Source organism: Saimiri boliviensis, chromosome 17 (assembly GCF_048565385.1).
Source record: "Saimiri boliviensis isolate mSaiBol1 chromosome 17, mSaiBol1.pri, whole genome shotgun sequence".
NCBI classification, from domain to species: domain Eukaryota; kingdom Metazoa; phylum Chordata; class Mammalia; order Primates; family Cebidae; genus Saimiri; species Saimiri boliviensis.
In genome coordinates this window covers 7,517,536-7,528,159 of record NC_133465.1, presented here as the reverse complement: position 1 = coordinate 7,528,159, position 10,624 = coordinate 7,517,536, and the positions used below count along the sequence as shown (strand labels likewise).

Sequence of the window (10,624 nt, the reverse complement as noted above, 5' to 3'; positions counted from 1 at the left end):
CGAGATTCTTCCATGTTTAATATCTAAAGTATAAGCCTATATAAAGTTGGAACCTTCCTTTGTTAGATGAGCTGAGCTTTGGACCAAGTATCGCTCAGGTTCCAGGGCTGGAATAAACTTCCTCCTCCATTCAGTGTTCGTGACATCTGTTTCCCGCAGCAGCTCCTGCTGCAAAGGAGTCTCGCTCTGTTGCCCAGGCTGGAGTGCAGTGGCATGATCTTGGCTCACTGCAATCTCTGCCTCCCAGAATCAAGCGATTCTCCTGCCTCAGCCTCCCGAGTAGCTGGGATTACAGGCGTGTGCCACCACTCCTGGCTAGTTTTCGTATTTTTAGTAGAGACAGGGTTTCAACATGTCGGTTGGGCTGGTCTTGAACTTCTCACTTTGTGATCTGCCCACCTCAGCCTCCCAAAGTGCTGGGATTACAGGTGTGAGCCACCGCACCCGGCCAGAATTTCTTTATTTGTATTTTTTGAGATGAGTCTGGCTCTGTCACCCAGGCTGGAATGCAGTGGCTCAATCATAGTTCACTGCAGCCTTGAACTCCTGGGCTCGAAAGATCCTCCCACGTCAGCCTCCTGAGTAGTGGGATGATAGGCCCATGCCACTACATCTTGCCAAATTTAAAATATTTTTTGTAGAGATGGGGATTTTGTCATGTGGGCTGGGCTGGTCTCAGACTCCTGGCCTTAAGTGATCCACCTGCCTTGCCCTCCCAAAGTGCTGGGATTACAGGTGTGAGCCATTGTGCCTAGCCTAACTAATGTTTCTTGAGAACCTACTCTGTGCCAAATGCTCTTCTATGTTGCAGGGTCACAGCACTGAGCAAGACCATGAAAAGCCTCACTTCCCCGGGACCTGGGATCTCAAGGATTCTATGGGGTCATCCACTGAATAGAATATGTTGGACAGGTGCTGGGGGTAAGTGGGGAGCAGTGGAGATGGGGCTGAAGAGAGCCCTTGAGGGGGGCCTCTGTTGAAACCCTGTCTACCCCCTAAATGGTGACTTCTACTTGGCCCTAACAGGGAGAGAATGCAAATCCTCTTGGAGAGCCCTAACAGCTTACCAAATGCAAATGATTATAAAGCTGATGGATGAATCGCATTGCTCCTTACTTTTTGGTGAGCTGTTTCTTGAGACTTTTCCAGTGTTTACACCAAAACCCTAGCCTTCCTCTGTCATGACTCTAAGGGCAAAGTTGAGGAGTCTGGGCCAGCTGCGTGCTGTACGGACAGGATGTTAGAGACACAGAAATGACCAGGTCCTGCCTGGCCTGGTGCAGCAGGGGAGATAGACAGTGTCCCCAAACAAAGATGACAGAATATTCCTGCATGGAGGTGGTGCCCGAGAGGGCCTGGTGAGCTCTACTTGGTAAGTCAGAGAAGGCTTCCTGGAGGAGGAGTTTACTCTCCTCTGAAGTCACATCCTGGAAGATGAGCTGAAGGGCATGAGATGGATGCCTGGCCTGGGATTCCAGAGACTCAGCACACGAGAAGGCTGGAGCTGGTCATGTGTGGAGCTCAAAGGTAGGTGCAGGGGGTTTGGACCTTTCGTGTCTTGTACTGCCGAAACAGAGGCAGGTCTGCGATGCCAGGAATGTACCCCAGGGGTGCAGAGGAGCAAGAGCTTTGGTTCTGGAGTCGGATGGAACTGGGTCTGTGGTTCATTTGTACTGATACAGCCAGATGCCTTAGAATGGGTCATTTATCAACAACAAAAGTTTGTTGATCACAATTCTGGAGGCTGGGAAGGCCAGAATCAAGCACCAGGAGGTTCGCTGCCTGATGAGAACCATTCGTCACAGACACCAATTTCTTCTTCTTCTTCTTCTTTTATTTTTTTTGCATTTTACATTTTATTTAACATTAACAAAAGGATACATATAGTTACAGGCAAATTCAGTACACTTATTTAGATAATAGTTTAAAAATTTACATTGGCCGGGCGCGGTGGCTCAAGCTTGTAATCCCAGCACTTTGGGAGGCCGAGGCGGGTGGATCACGAGGTCGAGAGATCGAGACCATCCTGGTTAACATGGTGAAACCCCGTCTCTACTAAAAATACAAAAAATTAGCTGGGCATGGTGGCACGTGCCTATAATCCCAGCTACTCAGGAGGCTGAGGCAGGAGAATTGCCTGAACCCAGGAGGCGGAGGTTGCGGTGAGCTGAGATCGCGCCATTGCACTCCAGCCTGGGTAACAAGAGCGAAACTCCGTCTCAAAAAAAAAAAAAAAAATTTACATCCTTCACCGCCATGGAATATTTTAGTCTATGTAGTCAAAGTCTTTTGGAATTCCAAAAGTTTTATCAATTTTACTTTCTTCAAACCCAAATTTTCTTTTGGCCCAAGATTTTATTGCAAATATGTTATCAGTCCATCTGTTAGCAGCTTCTTTGGCTACTTTATTTGCTCGGCGTATTTCTGCCACGACTTGTGGGTCACAATCTTTGTATTTTTCTACTTCTGCCTTTAGCTGTTCCCTTTGGTCTCGAAGTGAAGAAAGTTCTTTTGCTAGCACAGCTCGCTCTTCCGTTTCACATCGGCCAATTTTAGCTTTTTCAGTGCGTTTCTGTAGGCTTGCATGCTTTGGCTTCCCTCAGACAACTGAGATTCCAGAGCCTCCAACTTACGTTTCCCTGCATGAAGAGCTTTACTTGGAAAAGCCCAATAATAATGAGAAGTTCCGATCTGCTCACAGTCAACCATACCATCATCAACTAAGCTTTGAAGGATTTCTTTGACTGACAGAGAAGTAATGCCTCTCTCTTTGGGAGCAATCTTCTCCAAGCCGTTTAATTGAAATACATCTTTTGTTTCAAAAAATATTTCCATGATGCAAGTTCTCTTTTCTTCTGCACTCAATCCTTTTCTCTTTGACATGGTGCCGGCGCCGGGGCTCCCGCTGGCGGGGCCTGCGCACTCTTGCCCTGTCATCCAGGCTGGAGTACAATGGTGTGACCTCAGCTCACTGCAAACTTCACCTCCCAAAGTTAAGCAATTCTCCTGCCTCAGCCTCCTGAGTAGCTGGGAATACAGGCGTGTGCCCCACGCCCAGCTAATTTTTGTATTTTTAGTACAGATGGGGTTTCACCCTGTTGACCAGGCTGGTCTCGAACTCCTGCCCTCGGGTGATCTGCCCACCTCGGCCTTTCAAAGTACTGGGATTATAGGCATGAGCCATCACGCCCAGCCACAGACAGCAACTTCGATGTGGAAGGGGCATGAGGGAAGGGGCAAAGCGGCTCCCTCCAGCCTCTTTTATAATGCCACGAATCCCATCCATGAGGGCAAACCTCGACTTAAATCACATCCCAACCGCCCCACCTCTTCATACTATCGTACTGGGTATTGGGTTCTAACACATGAATTCTGGGGGATACCAACATTCAGATCATAGCAGTCTGCATCTTGGCGGAGCCACTCACTTATGATTGACTTGATTTTTTATTTTTGTAGAGGTGGGTCTCATTGTGTTGCCCAAGCTGGTCTGGAACCCTGGGCTCAAGCAATCTGCCTGCCTCAGCCTCCCAAAGTGCTGGAATTACAGGTGTGAGCCACCGCACCCATCCTCATGAGTGACTTCAATGAAGTTGCTTAATTTCTCTCGAGGCCTTAGTTTGCTCATCTGTAAATGGGTATAACAGCAGACCCTTTCCCCTAGGCCTATTATGAGGCTTAATTGAGATAATGGATGTAGAGCACTGGGTATGATGCCTGGCATATAATAAGCTCTTAACATATGTTAACCTGGTATTACAGCATTACTTGATCCTGTGTCAGGAGCATTTTTTTTCTTTTTGAGATGGAATTTTGCTCTGACGCCCAGGCTGGAGTGCAGTGATGCCATCTCAGCTCACTGCAACCTCTGCCTCCCTGGTTCAAGCAATTCTCCTGCCTCAGCCTCCCAACTAGCGGGTACTACAGGCATGTGCCACCATGCCCAGATAATTTTTTGTGTTTAGTAGAGACCAGGTTTTACCACGTTGGCCAGGATGGTCTCCATCCCTTGACCTCATGATCTGCCCGCCTCGGCCTCCCAAAGTGCTGGGATTACAGGCATGATGCACCGCGTCCGGCCGCCTCAGCCCAAATTTTGTATTTTTAGTAGCAATGGGGTTTCACCGTATTGGCCAGGCTGGTCTCAAACTCCTGACCTCATGATCTGCCTGCCTTGGCATCCCAAAGTGCTGGATTACAGGTGTGAGCCACCACGCCCAGCCTGGAGCATTTTTTTCTTGGTTAGTTCATTTTAACTCAAGTAGTATTTATTTCAAAAGCGTTGCTTCTTAGCTTTATTTGTTTATTTTTATAAATTTATGGGAAACGAGCATAATGTGGTTATATGCATTGATATGGAGTGGTGAGCTCAGGGCTTTTCGGGTATCCATCCCCCAAACAATGTACCTCGTACCCATTAGGCAACTCCTCATCATCCAGGAATATTTAATTCACAATTAATTTTATATGAAAACAAACAAATATATCAGATACCATATACTTGTGGCCAGAGGCTCTCCTGGCATTTGCTCTCCTCTGACAGGCAGGTGTGTGGGTGGGAAGTCTGGAGGATGAGGCTCTGGACTGAGGCTTTTCTGGGGGCGGTTGAAGCATTTCTCCAGAATGGCATGCTTGGACGCCTTATTTCTGGGATCCACTCACTCCGAGCTTGTGAACCTGTATATTTTCCACTTAACTGTGGTCTTTCTGAAGGCAGGGTCCCTTCACTTCTGTGCTTCTGACACAGGCAAGAGCTGCCATCCTGTGGGCACATGATGCCACCCCCAGGCTCCTCTGACTGTGCTTGGCCTCATAGACCCTTGTGATCATGTAAAGACGACAGAAAACCATTTGGTTCTGATATGGGAGTGGGGCAGGGATGTGCTGGGTAGAGAAGGGCAGGTCTCTGGCTAGGGTTTCACACCGGGGCCTGTGCCCACAGACCTGGGTGAGGACAGGCATTTCTGTTTTCTATTTTTTTTTTTTTTTTTTTTTTTTTGAGACGGAGTTTCGCTCTTGTTGCCCAGGCTGAAGTGCAATGGCGCGATCTCGGCTCACCGCAACCTCCGCCTCCTGGGTTCAGGCAATTCTCCTGTCTCAGCCTCCCAAGTATCTGGGATTACAGGCACGCGCCACCATGCCCAGCTAATTTTTTTTTTTTTTGTATTTTTAGTAGAGACGGGGTTTCACCATGTTGGCCAAGATGGTCTCGATCTCTTGACCTCGTGATCCACCCTCCTCGGCCTCCCAAAGTGCTGGGATTACAGGCGTGAGCCACCGCGCCCGGCGCATTTCTGTTTTCATGCCCAAATGTTGCATTTCCCAAGAGCATCCCGGCCTGCCACACCCCCATCCTGTGCCTATAAAAACCCTGAGACCCTAGCGGGTAGAAGCACAGAGGCTGGACGTGGAGAGGAACGCACCAGCGTGAGAGCACACTGACAGGCAGAGGCCAGCAGGCCACTGACCAGCAGAACGGTGCGGAATTTGACTGAGGCAGCTGGAGGAGAGCCCGGCCACTGGGCAGCCTGACTCCGGCGGGGGTGGGGGGGTTGGGGGCGGGGTGGGGGACCACTTTCCCACTCTATCCCCCTTCTGGCCACCCCATCCACCCCGCTGAGAACTACCACTCAATAAAAAAACCTTGCACTCATTCTCCAAGCCCACATGTGATCCGATTCTTCCAGTACACCAAGGCAAGAACCTCAGGATACAGAAAGCCCTCTGTGCTTGTGGTAAGACAGAGGGTCTAATAGAGCTGATTACACATGCCACCTACAGATGGCAAAACTAAAAGAGGACCCTGTGGCTGGGCACGTTGGCTCACGCCTGTAATCCCAGCACTTTGGGAGGCTGAGGCAGGCATATCACAAGGTCAGGAGATCGAGACCAGACTGACCAACATGGCGAAACCCCATCTCTACTAAAAATACAAAAAAATAGCCAGATGTGGTAGCACGTGCCTGTAATCCCAGCTACTCCAGAGGCTGGGGCAGGAGAATTGCTTGTACCCAGGAGGCGGAGGTTGCAGTGAACCAAGATGGCGCCATTGCACTCCAGCCTGGATGACAGAGTGAGACTCCATCCCCCCACCTCCCTCCAAAAAGGAGGACCCTGTAACACACGCCCACTGGGGCTTCAGGAGCTGTAAGCATTCACCCCCAGACGCTGCCAAGGGGTCGGAGCCCCACAACCTGCTGGTCTACATGCACCCCCAGAGGTCTGAGCAGCAGGACTCTGAAGGAGTGAGCCACTCTTCCTGTTGCAAGCCCTGTGAGGGGGACAAGGGACCCGTTCCCCCTTCAGTTCCAGATTCCAGCTCCCAGGGCATTGTGACATTTCAAAAGCATGCATATCTTTTGACATAGAGTATCCACACCAAAAAAAAAAAAAAAAAAAAAAAAAAAAAATCCTGGGTTACATGGATTTTATAAACCAGGCAGGGAGAATTAGGCCCGTAGCGACAAGCCCACAAACCCTGCGGATGTAGATAAATGCAGAACACGGTAGATTAGGAAGGTGTGATCCACTCAAGGACAAAACAAAGCAAAGCAGAGCTTAGAATCCTGCAGGCTGTCACTGCTCACAGGAAGCGCCAGTCCTTATGAGCTGTTGCAAAAGCTGGGACTTTCTGGTGTTTGAGCTGCTGATGTCATTTTTTTTTTTTTTTTTTTAGATGAAGTCTCGCTCTGTCGCCAGGCTGGAGTGGAGTGGTGCGATCTCAGCTCACTGCAATCTCTGCCTCCCGGGTTCAAAAGTAATTCTCCTGCCTCAGCCTCCTGCGTAGCTGGGATTACAGGCATGTACCACTACACCCAGCTAATTTTTGTATTTGCAGTAGAGACAGGGTTTCACCTTGTTGGCTAGATTGTCTCAAGCTCCTGACCTTGTGATCTGCCCGCCTCAGCCTCCCAAAGTGCTGGAATTACAGGCGTGAGCCACTGCGCCTGGTGATTTCATGGCTTTAATGGGGCTTCTTGTACCTCACCCTGCCTTTCCAGTGCACCCAGTGGAGACCGAGGGACAGTGGCCCTGGGGGCCAGTGACTTGGGAAGGAGACACAGATTTGAGGCCAGTGTGACCAGGGACCAGGGGCCAGCTGGGCAGGGGCAGGACTGTCTCTTCAGGTCAGTGGAGCTCAGGCATTGGGGTTAATGCGTGGAGTAAGTGTGTCGCTGCCCAGACTGTGTATTCAGCTGCCTTCCTGCATCTCACCTCAGGGTCTAACAGGGACCTCAAACACAGTCTACCCCAAACTGAGCTTTTTTTAGTTCCTCTTTTACACTGCGCGTTTAACCCACTCCAGCCCCCTCTTCCTGGCTCAGTCAAACTGCTCTCACTTTCTCAGCCGCATCCAAAGCTTCTTCGGGAAGCCCTGCTTTCCCTGCCCAGAGGCCCTCCCCAGCCAGTGCTGAATTGATGGTTCTTCCTCCAAGATCTACCTGCCCTTTGTTTGTTTGTTTGTTTGTTTGTTTTGTTTTTGAGACGGAGTTTCGCTCTTGTTACCCAGGCTGGAGTGCAATGGCGCGAACTCGGCTCACCACAACCTCTGCCTCCTGGGTTCAGGCAATTCTCCTGCCTCAGCCTCCTGAGTAGCTGGGATTACAGGCATGTGCCACCATGCCCAGCTCATTTTTTTGTATTTTTAGTAGAGACGGGGTTTCACCATGTTGACCAGGATGGTCTCGACCTCTTGATCTCGTGATCCACCCGCCTCGGCCTCCTGAAGTGCTGGGATTACAGGCTTGAGCCACTGTGCCCGGCCCCCTTTTTTTTTTTTTTTTTCCAATTTTATTTTTTATTGTTTGTAGGTCAAGGTCTCACTACGTTGCCCAGGCTGGTCTCAAAACGAGCCTCAAGCCATTCTCTTGTCTCTCTCTCCCTAAGTGCTAGGTTTACAGGTATAAGCCACTGCACCTGGCCCAAAAAGTACTTTTTTTTTTTTTTTTTTTTTGAGACGGAGTCTTTGCTCTTGTTACCCAGGCTGGAGTGCAGTGGCGCGATCTCGGCTCACCACAACCTCTACCTCCTGGATTCGAGCAATTCTCCTGCCTCAGCCTCTGAGTAGCTGGGATTGCAGGTGCCCACCACCATGCCCAGCTAATTTTTTTTTTTTTTTGGTACTTTTAGTAGAGACGGGATTTCTTCATGTTGGCCAGGCTGGTCTTGAACTCCTAACCTCAGATGATCCACCCGCCTCCACCTCCCGAAGTGCTGGGATTACCGGCGTGAGCCCCTGCGCCCGGCCATAACCTGCTTTTCATCTGACATCTCCTCACTGTTATCACAGCCATTTCCGGTCCCGAACACCATCGTCACCCCTCTTCTGGGACTTTGGCACCAACATCCCCTGCCCACTCTCACCCCTAACGGTTCATCGTCATATAGCGGCCTGAAGGTGACTTTAAAAATGTGTATCAGACCATTGTCGCCTTGTTTAACTCATCAGTGATTCCCCATTTCACAGAGGAGAAAAGTCCTCAGGACTTCCACACCCCCGAGGCCCCGTGATCTAGCCCCTTCCTCTCTCTCTGGCCCTGTCCTCTGCTTCCTCTGCTTTTACTCACTAGCCTTCTCCCTCTTCCCCAGCGCAGACCTGCTGTGCAATATGTGAGCGAATGAGCCAGAGGGAGGCAGAGAGAGAGAGCCTATGGTGGAGAAAACGGCTGAAGCATGGAATGAGGCAGATAAACGGAGGAAGACAGAGACCAGGAGAAGTGGAGACAGACGGTGGAGAGGCCAGGGGAGTTCTCCTGTGATTCGGGTGTAGGGTCTTTTTTTTTTTTTTTTTTTTTTTTTTTAAGCTAGGGTTTCACCATGATGGCCAGGCTGGTCTTGAACTCCTGACCTCAGGTGATCCACTCATCTCGGCTTCCCAAAGTGCTAGGATTACAGGCCTGAGCCCCCGCGCCCAGCCGGGTGTAGGGTCTTTTAGGCTGACTGCATGGTGACCTCTGGGACCTCCAGATGTGTTCCTGGAACTAGAAAGTCTGAAGTAACTGGAAAACCACAAAGGAGAATGACCAACGCTTGCAGTGCCTCATTAACTCTGAGACATTCTTCTATTTTTCCTTATCCCTGCCTCAACTGTTAAGGCAACTGGACTTTGTAACTGACCTTGCTCAACTGATAGGTCAGCCTCATGACTCCAGACCCTACGACCCCCTCCCAGCTTGCAAAAACCGCCGTGAGCTGTAACTGTTGCAACTGTCCACTGCTTACCCCAAATCTACAAAACCAACTCATATCCCACCGCCCTCCCCGACCCTCTTTTTGGACTCAGCCTGCCTGCACCTGGTGAGTAAACAGCCATGTTGCTCACACAAAGCTTGTCTGGGGGGGGGGGTCCCTTCATTCAGAGAGCGCGTTTAACATTGGGGAGCCTCATTTTCTCCAGGGCCTCACCCCTTCTCTGTTGGAATTGGGCCTGGGACAGGTGGCTAGTGGGTCTGGGGCTGATGGAGTTGTGGGGCTTGGGGGCTGAGTTCAGGACTGAGCTCTGGACCAGGCTGGAGCATGGGCCTGGGTGGGACCTGGGAATCTGGGGGCTTTGTCCCTTCCTGTTGGCTCTCCTGGGTTCCTCGTTTCTGTGACTTGGGAGTGGGAAGGGGCTGTCTAGAAGGGCCGGCTGCTGTTTCTCCTCTCTATCACGTCTCGTTCTCTGCTTCCTGTCCTTGAAGTTCCCCAAATTGTTGATGTCTCCAAATTCCCAACCAGGAACTGATTCTTCTGCTCCCATCCGCCAGCCTGAGCTGCAGGAAGCTGGGGCCTTCCTCCGAAGCACAGATGCCAGGCCCTCCAGCCCACCCCAGTGACTCTTGTCACTCCCCAGGGCAGTAAATGTCAGTCAAGCATCAGCTCGGCGGGAGGGAAGCCGAGCTTTCTCTGCAGCAATCGGAGGAGGTTAAAAGGAGTAAAGGAATTGATTTTCATTGAGTACCTACAGTGAGAGGGCTATGCTTATCCAAAAACAACAACCACCACCACAAAACAAAAAAGACCCAAAACGGTCAGCGTTAGACACTTTGCCTTACATGAACCCATTTAATTCCAACAAGAACAGAGTGAGGCAGGTATCGTCATCCCCATTTCCAGCTGAAGAAACTGAAGAACAGAAACCTTGGGTCACTTGTCCAGGGTTCCATGATGGTTGGTAAGTGGCAGAACCAGCATTGAAAATCACATTTGTTTGATTCCAAAGGGCCTGCCTGGCTTCCCACAGGGAGTCACTTGTATGTGGATTAGACTCTTGTTATTATTTTTTTTTTCTGGGTTGGTGCTGGGCACGGAGATTGAATGTTGAATAAGGTCGTTCCTGAGGTTAGGGAGCTGGCAGTTCAGACAGGGAGAGAGACACAGAGCAGGAGCAGAGGCCATCCGTGCCTTCATGCAGCACAGATTGATTGGGAGCAGACCAAGCACGGGGACCTTTCTGGGTGCTGGGGATTTAGGACTGAGTGAGACAAAGTCCCCGCTGTCACGGTGCCTGCCTGTATGTGCAGAAAGTTAATAACCTAAATATATGACATTCGTTATCAAATGGTGACGAGTACCACAGAGAAAAAGAGAGCAGAGAAGAAAGAGAGGAAGGAGTGGCAGGGGGTGGACACAGAGCTTCCTGATG

The 10,624-nt window shown here is 50.2% G+C and overlaps 1 protein-coding gene and 1 pseudogene across 1 annotated transcript in view; one reads left to right on the top strand and one right to left on the bottom strand.

Annotated features, from left to right (window-relative positions):
- Positions 1–1,368: 1,368 nt before the first annotated feature.
- ASGR2 (asialoglycoprotein receptor 2) overlaps positions 1,369–10,624 on the top strand; it is a 30,672-nt gene continuing 21,416 nt past the window's right edge. Inside the window, exons 1-4 of the mRNA XM_074388109.1 lie at positions 1,369–1,527; positions 6,677–6,799; positions 8,590–9,297; positions 9,718–10,153. The gene's annotated coding sequence lies outside the window, so the exon portion shown is untranslated. The remainder of the gene's footprint in view (positions 1,528–6,676; positions 6,800–8,589; positions 9,298–9,717; positions 10,154–10,624) is intronic.
- Positions 2,267–2,883, bottom strand: LOC101027441 (meiotic nuclear division protein 1 homolog pseudogene; annotated as a pseudogene).